Below are 14,673 nucleotides of genomic sequence, written 5' to 3' on the forward strand. Positions count from 1 at the left end.
TGAAACCTATTCTAAAAGCACTAAATTTTTACACCCACTCCCTATTTTTTTAAGTTTATTTATTTTGAGATGTTCGTGGGAGGGTCAGGGAGGGAGGGATAGAGAATCCCAAGCAGGTTCCTTGCTGTCAGTGCAGAGCAGATGTGAGGCTCAATCTCACGAACTGTGAGATCATGACCTGAACCAAAATCAAGAGTCTGGACATTCAACCTACTGAGCCACCCAGGCACCCCTCTCCCACTTCCCATTTTACGTACACGGTGTGATAATTTACATCCTTTTATTTTGTGAATCCCTTGACTGATTTTTGTAAACATAACTGATTTTACTGCTTTTGTGCTTTAACCTCCATAGTGGTTAATCTATGCAATTTTATAGATGCACAATTAATCTACAACTTTTATTATATGTTTGCATTTATCTGTGAAATTCTTCTCTTTCATAATCTTTTTTTTTTTTTTACTCCTAATTATAGAATTTCTTTCCACTCAAATGTTTCTTGTAAGTTTGGTTTAGTGGTGATGAACTCCTTTGTTTGTCTAGGAAACTCTTTCTCTCTCCTTCTAGTGTGTACCTTGCTGGGTAGGGTATCCTTGCTTGTAGGTTTTTACTTTCAGTACTTTGAATATGGCATGCCACCTCCTCTGGCCTGCAAAGTTCCCACTGAAAAATCAGCTAACATACTTAAGGGGTTTCCCTTGTATGCAATGGTTTTCTTCTCTCTTCCTGCTCTTAGAATGTCTTCATCGCTAGTTTTTGCCTTTTAATTATTATGTGACTTTGTGTGGACCTCCTTGAGTTGATTTTGTTGTCGGGGGGGGGGGCGCCCCGCACCCAATCTCTGTGTCTCCTGGATCTGATTTCTGTTTCCTTACCCAGATGAGGGAAATTTTCAGCTAATATTTCTTCAAATAAATTTTCTGCCCCCATCTGTCTCTTTCCAATGAGATCCCTGCAATGCAAGTGTTATTATGCGTGATGATATCACCAAGTTCCCTTAATCTATTCTCTTTTGTTACTTTTTTCTTTTTGCTGTTCAGTTTGGTTGCTTTCCATTACTCTGTCTTCCAGCTCACTGCTGTGTTCTTCTGTATCCTCTATTCCACTACTGATTCTCTCTAGTGTATTTCTTTTATTTTGGTCACCGAGTTCTTCATCTCCAACTGGTTCTTTTTTATATTTTCTATCTCTTTGTTGAAGGTCTCAATGAGATCCTCCACTGTTTTCTCAAGTCCAATAAGTATCTTTGGAACTATGACTTGGAATTCTCTAGTAGGCATATTGCTTATTTCATTTCAGGCTTTTGCTGCGGTTTTGTTCTCTTCTTTCATTTGGAACATACTCCTCTGCCCCCTCCTTTAGTCTAACTCTCCATGTTTGTTATTGTTATTAGGAAGGTCAGCTCTGCCTCCTCATCTTGAAAGTAGTGGCCTTATGAAGAAGCGGCCCTTGGTGCTCTGTCACAGAATGCCCTCTGCTCACCAGAATCAGGTATTCTAGGGATGTCTCCTTAGAGAGACTGCATGCACCTTACTTCCGTGGCTGAGCTGTGTTTGTCTTCAGTCCAGTCAGCTGCAATGACCCATTCTGCCTGCTTTGGGTGCACTGGGCAGGGTTTGGTCCCGGTGCTATTAAGGGGCCTGTCTGGAACCTTGGGGCCCAGACTTGCAGTTGGGTGGGAGAGGCACTCAGAACAGACACCCTCAGTCCATCTGCTGGGGCTGCAGGTGCACAGAGTTGCAGGGTGCGCTCCCTGCACTGTACCGAAAGGCTTTAATTCATCTACAACAAAGAAGGTAATGTGTACAATGAGGAAAACACGTACCTCCAACAAATGGTGTTGGCAGAACTAGACAGCTACATGCAAAAGAATGAAACTGGACCACTGTCTTACAGCACACACAAAAATAAACTCAAGATGAAGACTTAAATGTGAGACATGACCATAAAACTCCTAGAAGGAAACATAGCCAGTAATTGCTTTGACATCAGCCTTAGCAACATTTTTCTAGATGTGTCTTCTGAGGCAAGGGAAACAAAAGTGAAAATAAGGTATTAAAAATGCACCAAATAAAAATTTTTACATAGCAAGGGAAACCATCAAAAAAAAAAATATCAAAGAAGGTAACCTACTGAATGGGAGAAGATACTTGTGATGATATATCCAATGAGTAGTTAATATCCAAACCATTAAAAAAAAACATCAAAAATTTTTCATTTTAAAAAATGGGCAGAAGACCTGAACGGACATTTTTCCAAAGAGGACATACACATGGAGGGCAGACAAACGAAGAGATGCTCGACATCACTCATCATCAGGGAAATGCAAATCAAAACCACGATAAGCTACTGCCTCACATATGTCAGAATGGCTAAAATCAAAAAGACAAGAAATAGCAAGTGTTGAGAAGGACGTAGAGAAAAAGGAAGCCTCATGCACTGGTGGCAGGAATGCAAATTGGTGCAGCCATTATAGAAAACAGTATGAAGGTTCCTCAAAAAAGTAAAAATTGAATTACCATATGATCCACTAATTCCAGTACTGGGAATGTACCCAGAGGAAACAAACAAACAATTCAAAAGATATGTGCACCCCTATGTTTACTGCAGCATTATTTACAATAGCCAAGATATGAAAGCAACCCAAATATCTATCTACAGATGAGTGAATAAAGAAAATATGGTACATTCCACATACAAGTGAAATTATATGGTATTTCTCTTTCTCTGACTTATTTCATTTAGTATAATACTCTCTGGCTCCATCCACATTATTGAAAATGGCAAGATTTCATTCTTTTTTATGGCTGAGTAATATTCCATTGTGTGTGTGTGTGTGTGCGCGCGCACGCACATGTGTATACACACACCACTTCTTTATCCATTCATTAGTTGGTGGACACTTGGGCTGTTTCCACACTTTGGCTACTGTAGATAATGCTGCTATAAATATCAGAATACTTGTATGTCTTTGAATTAGTACTCTTTTGTGCTCTTTGGGAAAATACCTAGTAAATCAACTGCTGGATTATAGGGTAGGTTGTTTTTTTGTTTTTGTTTTTTTTTTTTTGTTTGTTTGTTTTTTTTTTTTTTTGCTTTATAAGGAATCGCCATACTGTTTTCCAGAGTGGCTGCCCCAGTTTGCATTCCCACCAATAGTGTGAGAGGGTTCCCCTTTCTCCACATCCTCGCGAACACCTGTAATTTCTTGTGTTGTTTATTTTAGCCATTCTGACAGGTATGAGGTGATATCTCATTGTAGTTTGGGTTTTTACGTGTAACTTAAGCAACAAAATAAATGAGCAAGGGGGGAACAAAAAGAAATAGAGAGGCAAACCAAAAAACAGACTCTTAACTACGGAGAACAAAATGATGGTTCCCAGAGGGGAGGGCGGTGAGGGGATGGGTGAGAAAGATGGTCGGATTAAGGAGGCACTTCCTGTGATGAGCACCAGGTACTGTATGGAAGTGTTGAATCACTGCACTGTACACTTTAACCTAATATTCCACAGTATGTTAACTACCTGGAATTTAAATAACAACTTAAGAATTGGCAGTATTTCTGAAAATGGGTATGAAGACAGAGATAAAACAGAAGACCAGGTGAATATCTATTTAAAGGATATTTAGAGCCAATCCCCTCCCTGACTCGGCTCAGTGGATGGCAGCCATGTCTATACATTCCCAAGCAGAAGTCTGGGGTTTTATTCTCTGGAAAGGTCTCTGAACTGCAGGATTCCAGGCACAGGCCCTAACGTGAACCCTAAACATAGCCCCAGCCCTAAGCCCTACCCCTAACCGCTGGAGAGGTCTCTGAACTACAGGTGCCAGGCACAAACTTTTACCCTAACCCTACCTCTAGATCTGAGAAAATGGGTTCCTGAACACACAATAAGAAAAGCTGAGAAGCAGCCTAGTTATTCTGGAGAAGAACCAAACATTTAAGAATTGGTAATACTTCTGAAAATGGGTGTGAAGGTAGAGATTAAAAACGGAAGGAATAATTGAGTATTTAGAGTGTTTAGAGCCCCAAGCCCCTCCTTGTGTCAGCTCAGTAGATGACTGCCACTCTATTCTCCCCCCAGCAGATGTCTGAGGTTTTATTCTTTAGAGAGCTCTCTGAACTGCAGGATACCAGGCACATACCTTTACCCTGGCCCTAACCCTACATCTTAAAAAAAAAAAAAAAAAAAAAAGATGTGGTATACATATACAATGGAGTATTACTCACCCATGGCAGGGAGGGGGAAGAAATCCTGCTATTTGCAAAAACATGGATGGAGCCAGACAGTTTTATGGTAAGCAAAATAAGTCAGAGAAAGACAAATACCATATGGTTTCACTCATATGTGGAATTTAAGAAACGCAACAAAGGAGCAAAGGGGGAAAAAAAGAGAGGAGCCAACCAAGAAACAGACTCTTAACTATAGAGAACACACTGATGGTTGCCAGAGGGGAAGGAGGTAGGCAGATGGGTGAAATAGGTGATGGGGATTAAGGAGGGCACTTGTCATGATGAGCACTGGGCTGTCTGTAAGTGCTCTCTGTTTTTTAATGTTTGCTTATTTTTGAGAGAGAAAGAGAGACAGAGCATGAGTCGGGGAGGGACACACAGAATCCAAAGCAGGCTCCAGGCTCCAAGCTGTCAGCACAGAGCCCGATGTGGGGCTCCAACTCATGAACCTCGAGATCATGACCTGAGCCACAGTGACGCTTAACCAACTGAGTACCCAGGCACCCTGTATGTAAGTGTTGATTCACTACATTGTACAACTGAAACTAGTATTACGCTGTTAACTGGAATTTAAATAAAATCTTTTAAAAAAAAAAAGCACATTTATCTTGCTAAGCAACTGAGTAATGTGTAAAATTTTTGAATCACTATATTGCATACCTGAAGCTAATATAACGCTGTGTATTAATTACATTTCAATTTAAAAGTACATTTGAAGAAAGAAAAGAAAAGAAAAGAAAAGAAAAGAAAAGAAAAGAAAAGAAAAGAGGAAAGAAAAAAGGAAACAGAAAGAAACAAACCAACTATGACTAGTCAGGAAAAGGACTCCATCCAAGCATTCACATGGGCTCCCCCTTAAGGTATTTGTCAGATTCTGAAAGTACATGAGCATTAAGTTTGAGAACGAGGCTGGGACATCCTGAAAGGTAGAGTTGATTCTCCCGGTCTTGCAGGACTGAGGGGACCGACAACTACCACGTGTTAATCAAAAGTCCAGGAAAGCCAAGCCCAAAGAACTGGACTGTACCAGAATTAGAACCAAATCTTAACAGCCCTGACCCAGCTTACTCTCTAATTGGACTAAGTGGATCAGACTCTACCCCTAAACGCCTAAGAGAAAAGAGGTGGGGCCTCTCTCTGATAGAAGATATAACATCATCAGTAATCTCTATAGTGTTTACCTAAGTATACAACAAAACATTGCTGGACATGCGGAGGCGCCTGGGAGGCTCGGTGGGTTGAGCGTCCGACTCTTGATTTTTGGCTCAGGTCACGATCCCAGGGTGGTGGGAAGGGCTCTGTGCTAAGCAGAGGGCTCCGTGCTGAGCATACAACCAAGTTTTAGATTTTCTCTCTTCCTCTGCCCCTCTCCCCTACTTGTGCGTGTGCTTTAAAAAAGAAAAAAAAAAAAAAAAAGCTAGACATGCAAACAGGCAAGAAAATTTGACCAATATTAATTAAGAGGGAAAAAAATGCTGGAGTTACCACAGAAGGATTTCAAAATAATTATGAATAATGAAGAAAACAGTGGCAAAACAGATGGAATAAAGGGAGAGTCACAGAAAGCTGGAATCTGCTTAAAAAATCAAACGGACATCCTGGAATTGAACAATTAAAAATATCTATATTAACAATATCATGGATGGGCTTGAAACGTAATTTAGATACAACTAAATCCATGCTTTGTCTTCTAGAAGATAGGTTAAAAAATAACTAAACAGAAAGGGAAAGAAATGATGGAAACAATATTTAAGACTGTAAGTAAATACGTGGGACACTCAAAAGATCTAACAGGTAAAATTTGAGCCCAGAATGAAGAGGGAATGAGCAAGAGTGAAGGAACAAAGCAGAAGAAATACTGAAAGAGGTAACAGCCAAGTACTTTCTGCGACTGATTAAAAAAGTATTTTAAATTAGCAAAAAAAAAAAAAAACCTTAACCCACAGATTCAAGAAGCTCAGTTAATCCAAAACAGGTTAAAAATAAAACACAGAAGCAGATCATAGCAAAACTGTAGAAAACCGAAGGCCAAGTGAAAATCTTAAAAGCAAAATGTCAAAGTCAAAAGAACAAAACTGGGGCACCAGGGTGGCTCAGTCGGTCAAGCGTCCAACTTTAGCTCAGGTCAGGATCTCACTGTTCGTGGGTTTGAACCCCACATCAGGCTCTGTGCTGACAGCTCAGAGCCTGGAGGATGCTTGAGATTTGTGTCTCTGTCTCTCTCTGCCCCTCCCCCACTCGCGCGCACGCTCATGCACTCTCTCTCTCAAAAATAAACATTAAAAAAAATTTTTTTAAAAAGGACAAAACATTACCCAACAATATTCTTTCTATCCCCCTGCTCATCCTGGTTTTCAATTACTAGCGTTTGATATAATATAATGGATGCTTCCGTCCCCATCAGAAGTGAGTTCATTATAGTCAAAGGATCATCCAAGCCAGTGAGTACAGTTAGTGATCATTAAGAACTCTTATAACAATGGGTTTGCCTTAATTTTCAAGTACATGACGTAAGTGATGTATACATTCTCTTAAATTTAAACATATTTCATTTAGCTAAAATGATCAAAACTAGGGATTAGAGAACAAAAATCTAATGAATTGATTTCCTGTTTCAGATCTGTCAATCTCTCACCTGTAGTAACAGGGTTCTGGGGGATAAAACAGACAATTGCATTAAATTTAGCTTTATTTTCTCCAGATTATCATAACCAATGCCATTACTGCAAGATATTTTAGTTGAATAAACAAATATGTCAGGAAGGAGAGGGAGGGAGGGAGGGAGGGGAATGGGCTTGTATTGTTGGGCTTTTTCCAAGTAGTCCCTAATCACCTTGGCTCCAAGGAGGAAAGTTCTGTGAAAATAAACCCTTTGAAAGTCCTTGTAGAGAGGCCAGGGGTCTTGGCACCTCTCTTGACCCATCCCAATAGTGATGGTAACAGCAAGGGAGGAGGAAAGGTTAACATTGGAAAGTCAGCATCTTCCTCTCCCCCAACAGAAATCGGCCCAGGTGAGGGGAGGGATTTCAAAGCCTCATCTCACTTGACTAAAATCATTAGTGCTTGCTAAGTACACAAGTCTGACAGAGAGGATACAAATGAAAATCAGGGGGAAAAAAATGTGGAAACCGACACATTATCCTCCTAAGTTTATAACATACATTTACTAAGCATCTACTCTGTCCCCAGCATACCCAATGAGGACTTGACCTACAGTGGCCTGCAGAGCTGTGTCATCGCACTGGGAAAAATTCCTCGTAACAATGAAGTCTATACGTTATTCCTCACAATAAATCAAGTAATTTATGGAAACGAAACAAACCTTAATAGAGAAGACCGAGGTCTTCACTTTTCTAGAAGTAGGGTTCTGGTCAAAATGTGCAGAAGTACTAAAACATCTAAAGAAGAAGAATGAGGAAAAGCTGAAATTAAAAACATTATTTAGAAGCGTGGGTGGAAATTTCACCAGAATAGACGTTAAATCAACCAAGCAGGCAAGGAAGCTAGCTTGGGAAGAGACCTAAACATGTATACGCTTTCGCATCATTTTTAAAAAATGTTTTAATGTTTGTTTATTTTTGAGAGAGTCAGAGAGAAAGTGAGCGGGGGAGGGGCGACAGGGAGAGGGAGACACAGAAGCCGAAGCAGTCTCCTTCCTGGCTCTGAGCTGTCAGCACAGAGCCTGATGTGGGGGCTTGAACTCACGAACCGAGAGCTCATGACCTGAGCCGAAGTCGGATGCTCACCGACTGAGCCACCCAGGCGCCCCGACTTGACATCATTTTAAAAGTGCTTTTTCCGAACAGTGGGAATGGATGGGCCCCTTACAGAACTGTGCAGAGCGGAGTATTTAACAAGAGTAAAGGCAGGAGACCACAGTGGTTAACAGTATAGACTCTGGGTCGAGATACTACCAACTCTTACCAGCCTTGACCTTGGCAAGTTACTAACCTCCCCATGACTCTGCATGCTTCATCTGTAAAATGGGAAAGGAGGAGAGAAGGAAAACCACCTCATAAGGGTGCCATGAAGATCACAAGTTAGCACCGAGAACAGCGACTGGTATATACTAAACACCCTATGTGTATTTTATTTTTTTTTGAATTTTTTTTTCAACGTTTATTTATTTTTGGGACAGAGAGAGACAGAGCATGAACGGGGGAGGGGCAGAGAGAGAGGGAGACACAGAATCGGAAACAGGCTCCAGGCTCTGAGCCATCAGCCCGGAGCCCGACGCGGGGCTCGAACTCACGCGAGATCACGGGAGATCACGTGAGATCGTGACCTGGCTTAAGTCGGACGCTCCACCGACTGCGCCACCCAGGCGCCCCCCTATGTGTATTTTAAATAAATTAAATACTAGGGAAACCCAAATCTAGACATTTACTTCAAAGCACAATCCACAGCAAATTTTAAGTAGATTTAAAGTTCAGTGTTAAAAAAACAAAACCACAACCATAAGAAAAAGAGGTACTTTTCAAATAAGGAGTAGGAAAAGCATTTTATACACTAACATCAGGGGCACCTGGGTGGCTCCGCCGGTTAAGCGCCCCACTTCGCCTCAGGTCATGATCTCACAGTTCGTGAGTTCGAGCCCCGCGTCGGGCTCTGGGCTGACAGCCCAGAGCCTGGAGCCTGCTTCAGATTCTGTGTCTCCCTCTCTCTCTGCCCCTCCCCTACTCACACCCTGTCTCTCTCTCTCATAAAAATAAATAAACATTAAAAAAAATTTAAAAAGAAGACTAACATCAAAGACCAAATATTACAGAATGCATATAGGACTTAAAAATTAATTAAAATGTCTAAAATCAACATAAATGTAGCAAAAAATCAAATGACAAACTAAGAAAATATTGCTGGGGTGCCTGGATGGCTCAGTCGGTTAAGCGTCCGACGTTGGCTCAAGTCATGATCTCACAGTTCATGGGTTCAAGCCCCGCATCGAACTCTGTGCTGACAGCTCAGAGCCTCGAGTCTGCTTCAGATGCTCTGTCCCCCTCTCTCTGTGCCCCTTCCCGACTCACGCTCTGCCCCTCTCTCTCTCAAAAATAAATGTTAAAGAAAAAACCAAAATATTGGAATCATATACGGTAAGTTTGATATGTAAAGAGTTCTATAAGTCAGTGAGAAAATGACAAACGTGCACAAAATAATGGCCATAAATAGGCAATTGACAGAAGAGTAAATAAAATTTCCAGTAAACGTCTTCACAGAAAACTTTATTGGTATTCAGAGAATTGCAAATGGCAATGATGAGAAGATCTGCCTGTAAAATATGGACGTACACAGCAAAGACTTATATATGCATGTGGGGGCATGTATTATGACTATTGGCATGAATCTAGAAAACAGGCGATTTTATAAATTGTTCTAAGGAATATAAATTGATACACCTCTTTTGGAAATTCTACCTTCAGAAATTTCTCCTGAAGATTAAGAATATGCATAAAGAGAGAAATATGTGAATGTTTTTAATCAATAGCCGCCTACAGAAATAAAATCACTCATTCCAAGAATATGGGTATTTATTTTATGCTATATTGAGATAAGGTCTGTGAATCTAGTAGTTATACAGATATAGTTCATGTCCTTACAAAGTCTACCAATTAGTGGAAATGAGAACAAAACCAACAAGCTAAATGTCCTATGGTTGCTTAAAAGCAATGAAACAGAATCACGTTTATGAGAAAGCAAAGGATATGTGTGATAAATGCAAATCAGAAAACAGTATTAATACTTCTACACAGGAACATATGCAAGGTTGGAAGGCAATATACCTAAGCGTTAACGGGATTATGCCTAGGTAGTTGGGGAGAGTTGGTTTTTATTTCCTTCTTTCACGTTTTAGCATCTAACATTTTGTTCTATAATGACAATTTTGAAACCAGAAAAATGTATGTATCTGAGAAGTAAATGCCTCAACGCGGGTTCATTCTTTCATTCCTTCAGTAAGTATTTAACACTCCTGATGTGCCCCTCACTGTTCCAGGTGCTGCTTTGCCCTCACGAAGCTGAAATCACAGTGAGCAGAGACACGAAGTGGACAAATAAACAAGAAAAATACCAAAGTGTTAAGGGCCACATTAAGGCAGAAAACTGGGTGTGCTGACCGCAAGTAAGCACTTTAGTTGGAGTGGGGGCCGGAGGAGGCCCCCCCAGAGGAGGTAAGATTCAGACTTAAACGACAAGAGGGACCTGCCACACCAAGGAGAGGGGCGAGCTTTCCAGGCAAGGGAAAGTGTGGAGTCCCGAGTGGAAAGCAGCTGACAAGCCAGAATGACAGGACGCCGCCGTGCCCGGAGTACGAGGGAGAAGGGGCCTGTGGGAGGAGACGGGGGCAGCGAGGTGCAGGGGGCCGACGGGCTGGGCCGCTGGAAGTCCGGGTGAAGAGGTTTGGGTTTATTTCCCACGGGATGTTACCCCAAGGAAGGTGTTCGACTGGAGAGCGGGAAACCACACACGAAGCGCGCGTGGACTCCCAGCACAGATTTCCAGTTGAGATACAGTCAGTTAACTGAAAGAGAAACCAGTTGGAGGGCGCCTGGGGGGTCCAGTCGGTTGAGCGTCCGACTTCGGCTCGGGTCATCATCTCACGGTTCATGGGTTCGAGCCCCGCGTCGGGCTCTGTGCTGACAGCTCGGAGCCTGGAACCTGCTTCCGATTCTGTGTCTGCCTCTCTTTCTGCCCCTCCCTTTCTCTCTCTCTCTCTCTCTCTCTCTCGCTCTCTCTCAAAAATAAACAAACATGAACAATTAAAAAAAAATACAGAGAAAGCAGTTGGTATAACTGTATGTTTTCCTCCGGTGAAGAACAAGAGGACAGCTGGGCTTCAAGAAGGTGGTAGGTCTGACGGGGGAGTAAGGGACAGGGAAGGCGGTGAGGGAATCTGGGCGCTTTCAAAGGCAGGAGATGGAAGGGAAGGGACGACACAGAGAGGCTGGCAGATAGTGAGGTGGGCCGGATCAGTGGCCTAGACATCTGAGAACTTCGGAGGTAACTACTATGGCTAAGATGGAAAATCAGTGAGGGGGCGGCTCGGAGCCAGGCCGTGAAGACAGTGCACTTGTAAGGGAGACAAGGTTGAAACGTGTCCACAGATGGGCAGGTCAGGTGTGTATAGGGACGGAACGGAACAGAAGACGGGTGAGGTGCCGAATGGCCATCCACATGAACACCGAAGTCACCAAGAACGAGGACAGCAGTAGTCAGAAATCTGGAAGACAGCGAGCCGGACTCCAGAGCGACGTGGCTGCTACTGACTTTGTTGTGGCGGCCAGACTGTGCGCCGTAGGCTACTTAGCACATCCCTAACCTCTACCTTCCAGACAGAAGTAGCAGCCCACCGGAGTCTAATTTCCCGAGGTTGGCGCCGAGGCTGGAGAACAGGCTGACTCTGCAGACTCTTTGCTCAGGAGGCAAAGTCCACCGAGAACCTTGATCTCATGCAGCGTGGAGGTGGCTGAGAAGGGTCCCACCCACAACGGATACTCAGCTACGCTGCCGTCTCCCCATTCCATGTGGGGCATAATGTAAAAATCTCAAGGTAAGTCCCATGTGCCACCCACAGGCAAACCAAAAGCTAAGTCTTACTTGTTCTCGTGAAGCAGGGCCATGCCAACGGATTCTTGGGGAAACTGAACCAGGCCCAAAGAGCTTTTCTGTGTAGACCAAGGAAAATACACAGGGGCTTTCCGTCTTCAGGCTCAAAACATATAGGGCTTTGCACTCATCAGGACATGGCGAGTTGTCCACATAGCTTTTATATCTTAAGGAAAATTTGGCTTTTCCTATCCCTCCCCCCAGAGCATGTTCCAGCTTGAATGTTTTAGGCAGATAGTCCAGGGTCCTGCGCAATCAAGTCCCTGGTGACACCAAACAATGAATTCAGTGTAGAACCACCTCGTGTTGTTGTCTGGGTTCCTGCCCGGGCCATGGGGAGGGAGTAATGCAGGTACTTATGGGGTGGGGGGTAGGGGGGCAGGGGACAGGTTTCTGGGCAGGTCCTAAGGAGGTAACAACACCCACATTCAGAGAGGTAATCCTGATCGCCATCCTGAGACAGCAGAGTTACCATTGGGGGGAAAAAAAATTGAGGCCAAAAAAGAGATATGCTCCTCAAAACACAAACTTAGAGATTTGGGGCGGGGGCAGCTCTGCACAACAGAAGAGCCCAAAGGTAAAACGTACACTTCATCACGCGCCACACGGTGGAAAGGGGAGACCCAAACAAAACTCCTAAATGCCACAGCTGCACTACATTCTCCAAACATGGCATTTCCCGAAATTAAAACAGTAACAACTTTCTTAAAAACTCGTTTCTAGGGGCGCCTGGGTGGCTCAGTCGGTTAAGCGTCCGACTTCGGCTCAGGTCACGATCTCGCGGTCCGTGAGTTCACACCCCGTGTTAGGCTCTGGGCTGATGGCTCGGAGCCTGGAGCCTGTTTCCGATTCTGTGTCTCCCTCTCTCTCTGCCCCTCCCCCGTTCATGCTCTGTCTCTCTCTGTCTCAAAAAATAAAAATAAATGTTAAAAAAAAATTAAAAAAAAAAAAACTCGTTTCTAAGCATGCCTTTCATTAGTGGCAGTCCCCGGCTTCCCAAAGGACTCAAGCTAATAAACTTTAAGAGTTCTCAGGCCCCTTGGAGATGAGGGGACCTGCCGAACATCACAAGAATCTCCTAAAAGCAAAGCTGACCAACGAGGAGACGTCCCAGTTGGACCCAACCAGTCCCTCCCCTACCCCCCCCCCCCACAGCAGCCTCCATCGCAAGACTGGAAGCAGCTGACCCTGCTCCAGCCTGCTACCCCTGCCATCCATCTCAACTGCTTTACAACACGGCATACTCTCTAACTAAACCCTCTAAAATGTTAATTGCTAAACAGTGGCTCAACTGGAGCTATGGAAAACTATCGAACGTTTTATAGTGAAATAAAAATAAAAATCCAGTGCTTCAACAGACACAGAGCATCTCAGGAGAGCAGACACAGACAGAGAGACATATGTGAGCAATCTCCCAGAGCACATGAGTAATATATTTCAAAGCAAAACCTGCCATGGAGAGCAAAATGAATTATTTTTACAACGAAACCTACAAACTGCCATGGTTATTTGGCACAGCAGGAATTATTCACATGTGAATCATGTGGGGGCAGCATCAGAATAAAAAAAGAAGATGATTTCTGCTTTGACCAATTTAGATCAAGAAACATTAATGTGAATTTTAATCTAAAAAAGCAGCCAATATATGTGGACACTTTTATCACCCATCAAATACACAAACACAAGAAGACCCAAGCAGAATTTCATAGTTAATCTCAGTTGCTGCTTCTACAAAGACTCCTTTGTATTCTTTCTCATGATTGCTTACACGGTAGGCTTCTTATAAACCACAGTTAAGTGGTTTTCTGTTAGTATCCCATTATGGCTGTGACGAATCACCACAAACTTAGTGGCTTAAAACAACGCAAATTTATTGCCTCATAGTTCTGGAGGTCAGAAGTCCAAGCTGGGTCTCACTGAACTAAAAATCAAGATGTTGGTGAGGCTGCATTCCTTCCTGGAGGCCAGTCTTTTCCAGCTTCCAGAGGCTCCTGGCAATCCTTGGCCCGTGGCACCCTTCCAGAGTCAGAGCTAGCAAGGGCCAGTTGAGTCTGTCTTGCATTTCATGCTGTCACTTTTAGAGCCCCTTCTGTCTCCTCCTTCCATATTTAAGGATGCTTATGATTACTCTGGGCCCACCTGGATAATCCAGGATAATCTCTCTAAACTGATTAACAACCTTAATCCCGCCTGCAACTTTCCCTTTGCCAAGCAACCTAAAATACACAGGTTTCAGGGATTAAGATAGGGACCTCTGGTAGGTGGAGGCAATATTCGACTTACCACAGGTGAAAACTCTAAAAATCATTCCTAAGCATAGCATAGGAAAGAATCTACATAAACGTATTAAAAGACTGCCTATAAAAGGCATTTCCAAAATGGGAGTGTTGTGAACAGTAACTACTGGTTAATATCTACAAAATTAAGAAATACCTACTGGTTAACATTGCCTTACACACATGTCCTATATCATGCTTTTCACATAAATGGTTCCAAGGAGATCTTTCTAGATTAAATGTAATCACATGAAATCCTTGCTTAAGGTTCTTCCAAGGCTCACCAGAGGACATGAGGCAGAGTCCAAACCCTTTGGCATGGACATAAGGGACTTCAGAGTTTGAACCCAATGCACCTGGCATCGACCACTGCTCATTCAATGAAGGCCTTTGCTGAGAACCTATGATGTGCCATTCCCCGATTTGGGTGCAGGGATAGAACGGTGACAAAATAGGACAGTTTCTGCTGTCTGAAGTCAATGGTGCAGTGACAGACCCTAATCAACTCATCACATGAAACTGCATCTGTGACAAGTGGTGTTCAGAAAGAAGCACAGGGTGCTG

At 43.1% G+C, this 14,673-nt stretch overlaps 1 protein-coding gene across 6 annotated transcripts in view; it reads right to left on the reverse strand.

Moving 5' to 3' along the window:
- The window catches only part of ULK4 (unc-51 like kinase 4), a 586,637-nt gene that overhangs the window by 264,156 nt on the left and 307,808 nt on the right, over nucleotides 1-14,673 (reverse strand). The window lies entirely within an intron of this gene.

This window comes from Herpailurus yagouaroundi, unplaced genomic scaffold (genome assembly GCF_014898765.1).
Source record: "Herpailurus yagouaroundi ecotype Mexico unplaced genomic scaffold, PumYag 159, whole genome shotgun sequence".
Lineage (NCBI taxonomy): Eukaryota > Metazoa > Chordata > Mammalia > Carnivora > Felidae > Herpailurus > Herpailurus yagouaroundi.